The sequence below is a fragment of the Manis javanica genome, chromosome 3 (genome assembly GCF_040802235.1).
Source record: "Manis javanica isolate MJ-LG chromosome 3, MJ_LKY, whole genome shotgun sequence".
Taxonomy (NCBI): domain Eukaryota; kingdom Metazoa; phylum Chordata; class Mammalia; order Pholidota; family Manidae; genus Manis; species Manis javanica.
The window spans coordinates 68897730-68909363 of NC_133158.1; the positions used below are offsets into that span (position 1 = coordinate 68897730).

General features: G+C 41.6%; 1 pseudogene; it reads left to right on the plus strand.

Moving 5' to 3' along the window:
- The first annotated feature begins 7697 nt into the window (after positions 1–7697).
- Positions 7698–7780, plus strand: LOC118972317 (U4 spliceosomal RNA; annotated as a pseudogene).
- Positions 7781–11634: the final 3854 nt, after the last annotated feature.

Sequence of the window (11634 nt, forward strand, 5' to 3'; positions counted from 1 at the left end):
GGACAGTGATTGTAATGGGGTATGTGGTGGGGGACTTGATAATGGGGGGAGTCTAGTAACCACAATGTTGTTCATGTAATTGTACATTAATGATAACAAAATAAAAGAGAGGGAGCAGGAGACAAAAAAATACGTCAAATTGGCTCTTTCTTGCAAAATTGAACGTGCTATTACTGTGAGATCTAGCAATCATACTCTTTAGTATTTACCCAAAGGAGTTGAACCCTTATGTCCACACAAAAATCTCCATACAGATGGATGCAGATTTATTCATAACTTCTAAAACTTGGAAGCAACCAAGATGTTCCACAGTAGGTGAAAGGGTAAATAAACTGTGATATATGCAGACAGTGGAATATTATTCAGTGCTAAAAAGCAATGAATTATTGGGCCACGAAAAGTCATGGAGGAGAATTAAATGCCTATTACTAAGTGAAAGAAGTTAATCTAAAAAGCTACATGCTGCGTGAGTCCAAGTATTTGTCATTCTGGAAAAGTCAAAACTATAGAGCTAGTAAAAAGGTCAGTGAGTTGGCAGGGGTCAGGGCAAGAGAGAGATGAATAGGTGAGGCAGACATGTTATTAGGCAGTGAAAACACTCTGCATGTTACTAATGGCAAAATACCTGTCAGTATGCATTTGTCCAAATCCACAGACTGTACAACACCAAGAGTGAGCCCTAACACAAACTATGGCTCCAGGTGACAGTGATGTGTCATGTTGGTCCACCGACTGTGATGAATGTGCCCTTTCCAGTGGGGACTGTTGACAATGGGGGAGGCTATGCGTGTGGGGAGACGTAGATAAATAGAAATCTCAGAACCTTCTGCTCAACATTGCTGTTAACCTAAAACTGCTTTAAAAAATAGAGTCTGTTTAAAAAAAGAGAGCTTTTGAGAACACAGGCCCAGCATTCTATCCTCAAAAGCCACACTGCACTCTACTTCCCACTGGCCAGCTACTCAGTGTAATCTATTGGCTTCTTGGTTTTTGTTTGAAGACACCATTTTTTTCTTTTTACTTTTCTAAGAACCTGGTTTATAAAGTGATTAGGAATTCTATATCAAGCTCTAACCACAGTGTTGTGCAAATTGCAAAATAAAGGCTTCTTTCCTCTGGATGGCTGCAAGATAATGTTGGATTTAAGGAGACATGAGAGGCTAAAAAAGAGTAATAACTTAATGCTAAGAGAGAAAATGCTTGTAATTTGGCTGAAATGATTTCTCTGGGACGAATGCCCGCTTGATGTTAGAGAATGTCTCAGGGGGGCTCCACACGACAGGAACGGTAAGAAGTTCCTTCTCTGCACTCGGATCCCACTGTGCTGAAAACGTCGAGGTGAAGAGGCGCTCTCCTCCATGGAGCTCGCTTCAGTTCCTAAGGGCTACACGTAAGTGCTGTGCTAAGTAAGACTTGTGTTGGCCCAGGGCTGTGGGCACAACAAGCCCTTGAAACAAGTAGCTGATAGTCAAAGAAGATTGCGTGGAAGCGTTGAGAAGAGGTGAGGAGGGGAAGGGAGGGGAGGGAAGGGAAGGGCAGGAGAAGAGGAAAGAAAGAAAGTTAAAAAAAAGAGAATTCAGCCTAACCCAGGTAACACTCAAGGGTTGTGTGAGAAAAAAAAAAAAATTCCCCAACAAAACACAAGGAAACAAAGGAGAGAAAAATACCAGAGTTCTGTTAACTGACCCAGCCAGAACTAACACGAAGAAGAATTCCAGTCTGACTATAGAAACATTTTTAACTGAAAGGATAAGAGCAGTTATTAGAGCTTTTATTTGCAGTCTGGTTCAATCAGATCCTTTCCCCAATAAGCTTCTTACCTAAAGCCCCATTTGGGAAAATAATATATAGTCATTTAAAAAAAATCTTCCAGCTCTATGTAGACAAGGAAATAGTTTAAAATGTCAATTGTACAGCCAAAATTCAGAGGGCTGTTAACACAAATAACCTGGTTTCTAAAAAGGCACTCCTGGTTCTGATAGCTCACCTTGTCAAGACCCTCCTTCCCCCACCACACATACACACATGCACACACACATACATGCACATACGCGCACACACACACACACGCAACACACTCCCTTCACTCCCCCAGTGCGCTTTGGGTGTCATGTATCTGCTCATCCACACACACAAGTTTCTTCCCTTCAGCCACCTTCAGTCTTGACAGAGGTTGAACACAGGAGGGTTCAACTTTAAGGTCAGGATTCTGCCACAGTTTCTGTGTTCACAGCATGATTTGAGAAGCATTGAAAGCCCCCTGAAAAGTATGGCTTCTGCTCATCCTCTAGAGATTCTTGCTATTTAAAGTAGGTGCATGGACCCACAGCACCAGCACCACTTTGGAGCCTGTTACAAAGACCCTCAGGCACCACCCGCGGACCTACTGACCCAGCATATGTGTTTTAACAAACCCAGTAAGTGTTCGGTATGTGGCCAAACTTTGAGAAGCACTGTTCTAGACAGCCCCACTTACAAAGCTGAACAGGATCAGCCACTGGATAAAGGCACTGCTCCCTGGGGGCCTTCTTAAACGTGTGTTCTCAGATATCAACTTACTGTCACTTTAGGCTAGTCCAAGAGATGTAAAGACAAGCAACATATGTGATTTTCCATTCAATTTTAACAATATACTTTAGCCCAACATATACAAAATGTAATTATTTAGTCAACATAAACATTTATTAAAGAGATATTTTATATTTGTCCTTAAGACTCGGTGAGTATTTTAGGCTGAGAGCACATGGCAATTTAGCCCAGCCACAATTCAGTGCTTGATAGCCACCTGTGGCTTGCAGCTTCAGCATTGCCCTATATCTCTAACAAGACTGCTGTGTATAAGATAATTTACATGAACGTACCTCATCATCTCTAAATGCTGTCATATGTAGAGAACTCATTTCTATAAAGACCACCTGAGTTATATATTGGGCCAACTATCACAGGCCCTATTTCCCCACATTACTTTGTTCCATGATGGTGAGCTGAGAAGTGTGCAAGCTGCCATGTGTACAGTTGTTGTCTTGTGGGAAGAGCACAGAACATGGAGTCAGGATGCATGCAGGGTTGAGTTCTTGACCACATGCTAATAGTAAGATTTTGGGCACATTCGATTTTTTGCAGCCTTCTGGAGAAAGGAAAATAGTATCTCTGCTATGTATACTACAAAGTTGTTACAAAAATAAATGAATATAGCATGTGTAAGTATTATATATTATAAGATGCTGGATACTGTCATCCTTGTTTATTAAATCTAGTTCACCCTCACATTTTTAGCAACATAGATAATAGGCCTTTTAAATTTTTATATGAACTTCCTAGTCATTGCTTCCTCTAGCACAGAACTACTTTTCAGGTATGCTCTCAGATGAGATGCCTACAAACCCTCTCTGCCAGAGAATGCATCCTGTGTAGATTGTTCTGCAGTGGGCAGAGGAAGACCAAGACAAATGCAGGTTAAAGTGATGTCAAGGAAATGGTTCTGGAGTCAGAAAGAACCAGGTGAAAATATTGGTACTGCTACTCACTCTTGGAGTGATTTTCCTTGTTGAACCCCAATTTCCCCATCTGTGAAATAAGCTACTGCCTACAATTGTGAGGCTTACAATTTAGAAAATAGCACAAAGCAGTCAGCACTACACCTGCCTTGTGCATCCTCATTAGTTTTGCAGCTGTTTGTATCTTTATCTCAGCACAGCAGATGCCTGACACAGCCTCTTGGGAGAGGCAGGAGCTGTGGGGCAGTTCCAAAGTGGCCTGGCCATTCATTGTATTTGGGAGGCGACGAGGGGTCTGTGTGGAGGCAGCTGGCTGGTTGGTCTGGCCAGGACAGGCCCTCAGTTGGAACTCAGCTTTTTAACTTCCAGCCTGTTAGTCAGTCACATCCTGCAGGATAGACTCATTATTTCTGTGTAGCTGGAGAAGCTGCTCAGAGGACTGATGGTTCCTTCCAGTCTTGCTGGCTCCTGCAGGGCCTCCCTCCCAGCATTTGGCTGCTTGGGGAGAACCTTTCAGCAGAGGGACTTGGGCAGATTGAGTCCTGCCTCATGCATTCTCACGTCTGACATGCTCCCTGGGAATTTATGACAGCAGTGGTCATCACCGCGGTTGGGTATTTGTAAGAAGTCCTTTCATCCCAAGGATCTCAAGTTACTTTCCACAGCTCGCCCCTTGTGAGAAGCCATATGTAGGAATGACATATATAATCCCAGGGTGACAGTGAGAGTGCAGGGGGGAATGGCACAGGGACAGAGAAGTGCCATCTAGCAGGCATTTATAACTGTCACACTGTGCCTTGGATGACAGAAGTCTGGTGGCCAAGTGTCCCTGTTTGCCTGAGACTCATAGGGTTTCTTGGGTGCAACATTTTTGGCAGATTACTGAGAAGCCCAGATGATAGGTCTCCTCCTTAGAGGCATCTGGGCAAAGCAGCACTTCTCAAACTTGGATGTATGTACAAGCCATCAGCCAGGGAGTAGGGGTGTGTGGGAGGCAGGTGATTAAAATCATATTGATTCAGGAGGGCTGAGGTGGGACCAAAGCTTCTCTCAGGTAATAATGAGGCTGTGAATTCGTGGGCCACACTTCGAATAACATTGGTTCAGCGGTCCTGTGTGAGGCTCTGGAAAGGCCTTGGCTGGCACCTGGCCACACTTCTTCTCAAACGTTTTTCTTTGAACTTTACTTTCTTCACTTGCTTCACCCCTACTGGCCGTGAGGATGAAACCCGATGTCCAGGCTATCTGCGATTCTGTGTTCCTGACCCCCTAACCTTCAACCTCCCTTCCCCTTACCTACCCCTCCCTGTCTCTTACCCGTTCCTATTCATACCAGTGTCCACCCTTCCTAGTAAGGTAGCACAGGATCATAGCCAACAAATCCAAGATTCCTCTTCTCATTTCTCACACCTCCATCAATGGTGATTCAAAGTTATCACAGTTAAAATTCCCCTACTCCTCAACCTTGCCCATTTTACCATTCCTCATGTAAATTTGGTTCTAAATTATTTAGGCCTAGTGTGCTACAAACATTCCCCTCCTGTGTGCAATATATTCTAATTGAATGTTATGCCACTATGGCACACAGAAATCTAGGACAGCTTCCAAGATTTCTGGTCCCTGGTGGACACATACCATCTTCCAGTAATTCAATCAAACACTAATCTAGATGCTGCTCTGAAGGAATTTTGCAGAGGTAATTAATTTCTCTAATCAGTTGACTTTAAGATAAGATCATTTTTGGCAGGCCTGGCCTAATCAGATGACCCCCTAAAAAAGGGACTGGGCCTTTCTTGGACTAAGAAATTGGAATTGAGAGAGGGACCTGATGTAAGGCAGATCCTCCATTGCTGGCTTTGAAGGTAGAGGGTGCCATGTGGCAGGGAACTATAAGGAACTCTAGACACTAAGAGTGGATGTAGCCAGTGGCCCAGTAACAAAGACCCCAGTCCTCCAAGTGCAAAGAATTAAAGTTGGCTGACCAACCATCTGAGTAAACTCAGAAGTGGATTCTTCCCCAGAGCCTCCAGATAAGAACATATACCAGTCAACACCATGATTTTGGCTTGTGAGACCTGGGCAGAGGACCCAGTTAATCAGTCCATATCTGGACTTCCGGCCCACAGAAATTATAGATGATAAATGGGCATTGCTTTTAGCCACCACATTTGTAGCAATTTGTTATGCAGATATGGAAAACTAATACACCAATACACTCACCCAGATTACCAAAATAAATGAACAAATGGCTACTAGTCTACTGAATTTACATACTTAAAAACACCTGTGTTTATATACTCTCATGTGCACACAGGCACACATTCATATACACACACGCGCACACACACACACACACACATACACACATAAAAGTTAACAAGGAGTACAAATACTGTGCACCATAAATGTGAGTTTTTTGGGGAACGAGTGAATTCTCTGTGAGCTCTGAACAGCACCGCACCCACTGTCTTAGCACAGCAGGGTGGTCCTGGAGACCAGGCCAGTTCAAGTATGCACCTGACTAACCCAGTTTACCTTGGATGAATTCACCAAATCTCTGTGTGAAGCACAAAGACAGAGAAGGAAGCACATTTGTCTCTGAAAGGTGTGACTATTTCATGATGGCCTTAATTTACTGTTAATGATTTAATTTCCAGGTTGCACATCCTCCCTCCCTAAATAGCACCTAGTGTAACTGATGCCAGGTTAATCACTGTGCCAGCCAAGGAAAGTGTCCCCAGGGCAGGAACCACATGCTGTTTAACCTGTACTTAAGGAGCAAAACGTCACGCCTCTCTGAGGAAACGATGCTGCCTGAAAATAGTGTAGAGACTCAAACAAGATCTTTGAGAAAAATAAAGCATGAAGCACAAAGCGGGAAAGAGACAAAAATTGTATCCAAAAAAATAACACTATCTGAGAATTAAGGTGAAGATTAAGGTGATTATTTTTTCTTCTTTGTATTATTAAGTAGTTTCCAATATTATAACAATAGGCATGTTATTATTTTATAATTATTGACAATACAGTGTTATATAAAAGACAAAAACAAAAAAGAAAAAAAAAACAAGACATATCATATGGAAAATCTTCCCAGTTTTAGTTGGGGTAGTCTGTTCAGGCTGCTCTAACAGAACTCCATAAACTGGTTGGCTTGGAAACAATAGAAATGTATTTCTTGTTTCTTCAGCGGTTCTGGAGGCTGAGAAGTTCAAGATCAAGACCCCAGCAGACTGGATGTCTGGTGTGAGTCCTCTTCCCGGTTTGTGAACAAGCTCTTCTCACTGTCCTCACTGCGGTGGAAGGGGCAGGGGGCGCTCTGGCGCCTCCTTCAGGAGGCACTAATATCATACATACAGGCTCCCGGTCCTGACCTAGGCACTTCCCAAAGGCCCTGCCTCCTAACACCATCACACTGGGGATTAGGCTTCAACTGTAAACTTAGGGGAGACACAAACATTTCGTCTATGGCAGGATCATAAAGACCTCTAATACCCTCAGGAAGTACACTAAGATGTTAACAGTAAGTATCTCTTGACACTGGCGGTTTTGCTAAATTGTATCCTTTTCCTTTTTGCTTCTTCCTGTTGCCTAAATATTTAATAGTGAGTACATGCTACCATTTTAATCTTTAAAAAGTTGGTTAATTTTCTAAAATTGCCACCACCCTGTTTTTATAATGACTAAGTGGGTTTTTTGTTTGTTTGCCTTGGGTTTATTTTAAACAGGTTTCAACTCTGCTTCCTAGCCTTACAGTAAGAGGAAGAAAGGTTTTTATCTTGGAGAGGTAAAGGGAGCATTCCTTAAAATGTCACATTTTAGTAGGCATCTTTCCATGCCACCCTCCCCTAAGGTTCCCCCTAAGATATCCCATCACTTGTTGAAACAGGGCAGGTATGGAGAGCTGCCCCCCAGGCCTTACACTCACAACCAGTCTGGGAGGGCCTTGGAGATCAACCAACGCCAGTCAGTTCCTTTCACAGTGGAAGGAACAGAATTCCTGGAAAGGGCAGGATTTGCTCAAGGTCATGCTTGAGCTATTGACATCATAACAAACACAGTATAGAAAATCAGAGAGAAGCTGTGTTCTCTCCTTTCTATGTGTTCAAGGTGCTTATTCTAAAGATACTATTGGATCCTTATGAATTCCAAGCACAGTGCCTTGTATATAGCAGACCCTCAAAAAATAAAGGTTAGAAGAGCTTTGCGCAGTGGCAGTATCATAGCCAATGAGGTTTATCCGAGGCGCGATTATTGCTAATTGAAAACTTAGAAAAAAAAATAATAAATAAATAAATAAATAAAGGTTAGAAGAATAGAAAAATGAACTAAAACCAATTTGAACACTAGTGATCAGCATGGGGAAAAAGAGGCTCTGCAAATAAACATGAATTCCTTATTCAGAACTGGATAGGAGGAAAGAAAAAGCAGAGGCAAAATGGCTCTGATGACAGAGATACACAAGAAGACCTGCACAGATCCTTCTTGGCTTTAAGAGGTCCAAAGAACTTGGAAAAAATGTCAATATGTCTCTCTCTCTTCCCAGTGGGTAAGGAGAAAACCTAACTCAGTGGCCACAGAGGAGCTTCAATGAGCAGCTGATCAAGGAGCCTCCAGAACCCAGTGGAATATCGTTCAGCTCAGCAAAACCCAAGTGGCCAACACATGACAAACTTTAAGTAGTAAAGGAAGGTTTAACACACCCCCAAAGGAAGTAAAAGAAACAGAAAGAACATTTAGTCTTAAATGAATGGACAGTTTCAGAAGTAAAAAGAGCGTTTTCAGGACTTAGTAGCGCTTACAGCAATGCCCATTGTTCACCGCTGACAGGCTGCTCATGACATGCGGGGGTGTGCTGTTCTTGTCATTCTTGTCATTCAAACCAGCTAGATTCTCCTGGGCAGTGCGGCTCCCTGCGAGGCACAGTCATTTCACAGAGCTCGGTAAAGCCCGCCACTCACTGCACAGGGCAGCAGCCAGAGTTGACCAAAACTTCTCCATCACCCCACTGTGAGGGCCTCCAGTGTCAGTTTCCATATTTCCCCACCCAGAGGTGCTTAATTGTCTTTTTACCCTCCATCTTTGACCCAGCTGAACCATAATGCAAACAGGATAATCATGGGATGCCAGGCATCCTTTCTCTTTGAAGGTTCCTCCCCACCTCAGTTATGAAATTAGGGATTTTAATTTTCTTTACAGGATAGAAAATCAAAGCTCACTGGAAACAGTATTGTGGCATGTGTATCATGGGATGGGTGCAATGGGCAAAGATATGCCCATAGAGCTTCCATTTGTTTAGATGCTCCCCCTTACAGGAAGATAGGCTTCTCTTCTCAGAATAATCTATATTTCTTTTCATTTACTAAAACTGGTAGCTAGACTTATTTGGTAAAAATATGGCTTTACAGAGTTATCCAGGCTGAGAGGAAATCTATTGCAGGCTTTCACCTTTAGAAAAGTGCCTTACACACAGAGGTTGCTTAATATGCATTCACTAGGTAAATAATCTGTGGAAGATGGAGTAATGCACCCCCTCCATCCCGCCACCAAAGATATCCATGTCCTATTCCCCGGAACCTGTGAAAATGTCACCTTACTTGTCAAAAGGGACTTTGCAGATGTGATTAAGAATCTTGCAATGGGAAGATTATTCTGGATTTTCTTGGTGGGCTCAGTATAAGCAGAAGGGTTTACAAGTGAAAGATGGAGGCAGGAAGGTCAGAATAACAAAGCTTGAAGACGCTACACTTCTGGCTTTGAAGATGGAGGTAAGACCATGAGAGAAGGATGCAGGTGGCCTCAGGAGCTGGAGAAGACAAGGAAGTGGAATCTTCCTTGAAGCCTCCAGAGGAAACACAGTCCTGCTGACACCTTAATTTCAGCCCAGTAAGACCCATTTCAGACTCTGTCTGACCTGAAGAACTGTAAGATACTAAATCCATGTTGTTTTAAGCCACCAAGTTTGTGGTAATATATCAGAGTAGCAGCACGAAGCTACTACATAACCCAAGTGAAAAGGAGCATTTGAGAATTACCCAAATTATCCCTCACCCCTTTCTTTAAAGAGATGATTAATAAACAGGAAAAGCAATCACAGAGACTTCTAGTCCACACTTCTAGAAGGCGAGCCTCTTCCACTAGCCTTTTCCAACAAAACTGTGCCAGGATGGTCTGCAGGGAGCTGCCAGAACTACGGCCACCCTCACTTGGCTGATACGCTTTTCACAAAGCCATATGCAATCAGAACAATCAACTCTAAATGATAGAGCTTTTTCCTCTGCAAATCAGCTTTCTGGCCTCCTTTTACTCAGATTATAACAAACTCAAATACCTCAGTAGCACATGACACAAAGACATTGCCTAATGTGTAATTTGGGAGGGATTTTAATGATACATCTGTCTGTTTTGACAAAGCACAGTCTTGAAGTATCTATTTAAAATGAAATCAGCAAATTGGCAGAGATTAAAAATGAAAGGCTATAAAAAGTTTAGGGAAAAAAGCATTAAAGTCTAATAGCTCTTGTTTTATGTGCTGGCACTATAGTAAATATGTCCCACTTACTGTATTTCTCTCCTGAAATCTCAGCATTAGCTCCTGCAAAAATTACCACCATTAAATACATACCCCCAAATCCATCTTTTATAAAGATTAGGCAATGAGTCCATGCAGGATTCAGTAAGACTGGGTATGCATAACTTTTCAAGATTTTTTCCTGGACATGACTGAGCATTATTTTTGAAACCAGTTAGGCAGGAGCAATATGCTATTACTTGGTGTAAAGATTGCCTTGAAATCTTTTTGATACTACACTAGTTATTTTGCCTGAACAATTTGTTAAGGAATTTTGTAAATTTATGAGGTTAGGATATTCTAAACAATCACTTAGAAATATATTAAATTGCCATATGATTTTACTGATACCTGTTCTCAAAAGCTTTAATGCAGTTATCCCTCAGAGCAATAATGTAATGATAACCAGAAACTGAGTCTACCAAAATGAACTTTTAAGTAAAGTTATGAAATCACAGGAATTACCAGTACCTGAAAGACACCTGTAAGAACTCTAAAGGTAACAGCTATTGCATATGCAACAGCCCTGGGACCAGAACCCCACCCTGAATCACATTCCAGTGCAGACCTCAGTTTCCTCCTGAGATTAATCTTGCTTTACATTCTGGCTCCAATCATATTTAATGTCTTCTTAAGTCCCTTGCTTCCTTTCCCCAACTTAGCTTTTTAAAATTGTTGGAGACCTATAAGAATCTAGTCCTTTATATATCTCTTATCTGACATCAACCTGCTGATATAAATTCCTTGTATGAGTTCCTTATACAGTAGTGCAGACTTACATTCAGTGACTCTCCCAAGAGCTACAATGAGGACTTCAAAATAATTATATAGCTTTAGAAAACTAATTAATTGTATAAATGGTTAGAGATGTGTTATGGCATGGCATAGGACTGTACAAATATGGACCTTTAATACTTTTATTATTATAAGTACTTCCTTTAGAATATAGTTATCCAGAGCTTCTCTCAGAAAAAAATAGAGATGGAAGAGAATATGACCAAGGAAATTGTATATTCATTTATTCAATAAATACTTGTTCTATATACACTATATGCTATGTCTGGTGCTAAATGTACATAAAAATACAGTGATGGATAAGATGGACATAGTTGTAGCCTAAATGATTTCTTCATGGTCTAAAATAATTGCTAAAGCTCTAGCCATCACACATGCATTCCAGGATGTAGGGAGGGATTAAAAAAAGCATGTCTCTTCCCTCTAAGGGAGGAATTGTCAATAATATTACTTAAATCTAATGACAAAAAGTTAGTCACATAGTCACACTAAGGTGCAAGGGAGTGGAGAAAAACAGATTCTTAGCTGTGTGGTCTCTGCCCAGTTCAAAATTAGTATTCTTATTTCTAAGAAAGAAGGAGAAATGGATCTTGGAATTTAACTGACACAGTATCTGTTTGTCCTTTATATTCAATAGCATATAGCCTGGCTTCAAGCACAGGAAATTCTCCGTTTAGTTTGGCTAATAACTGAGTGTGACAATATAAGAAACAGCTTGGTAATGTATAAAGTGCCACATAAATGTAAGATATTATCATTGAAGAAAAAAAA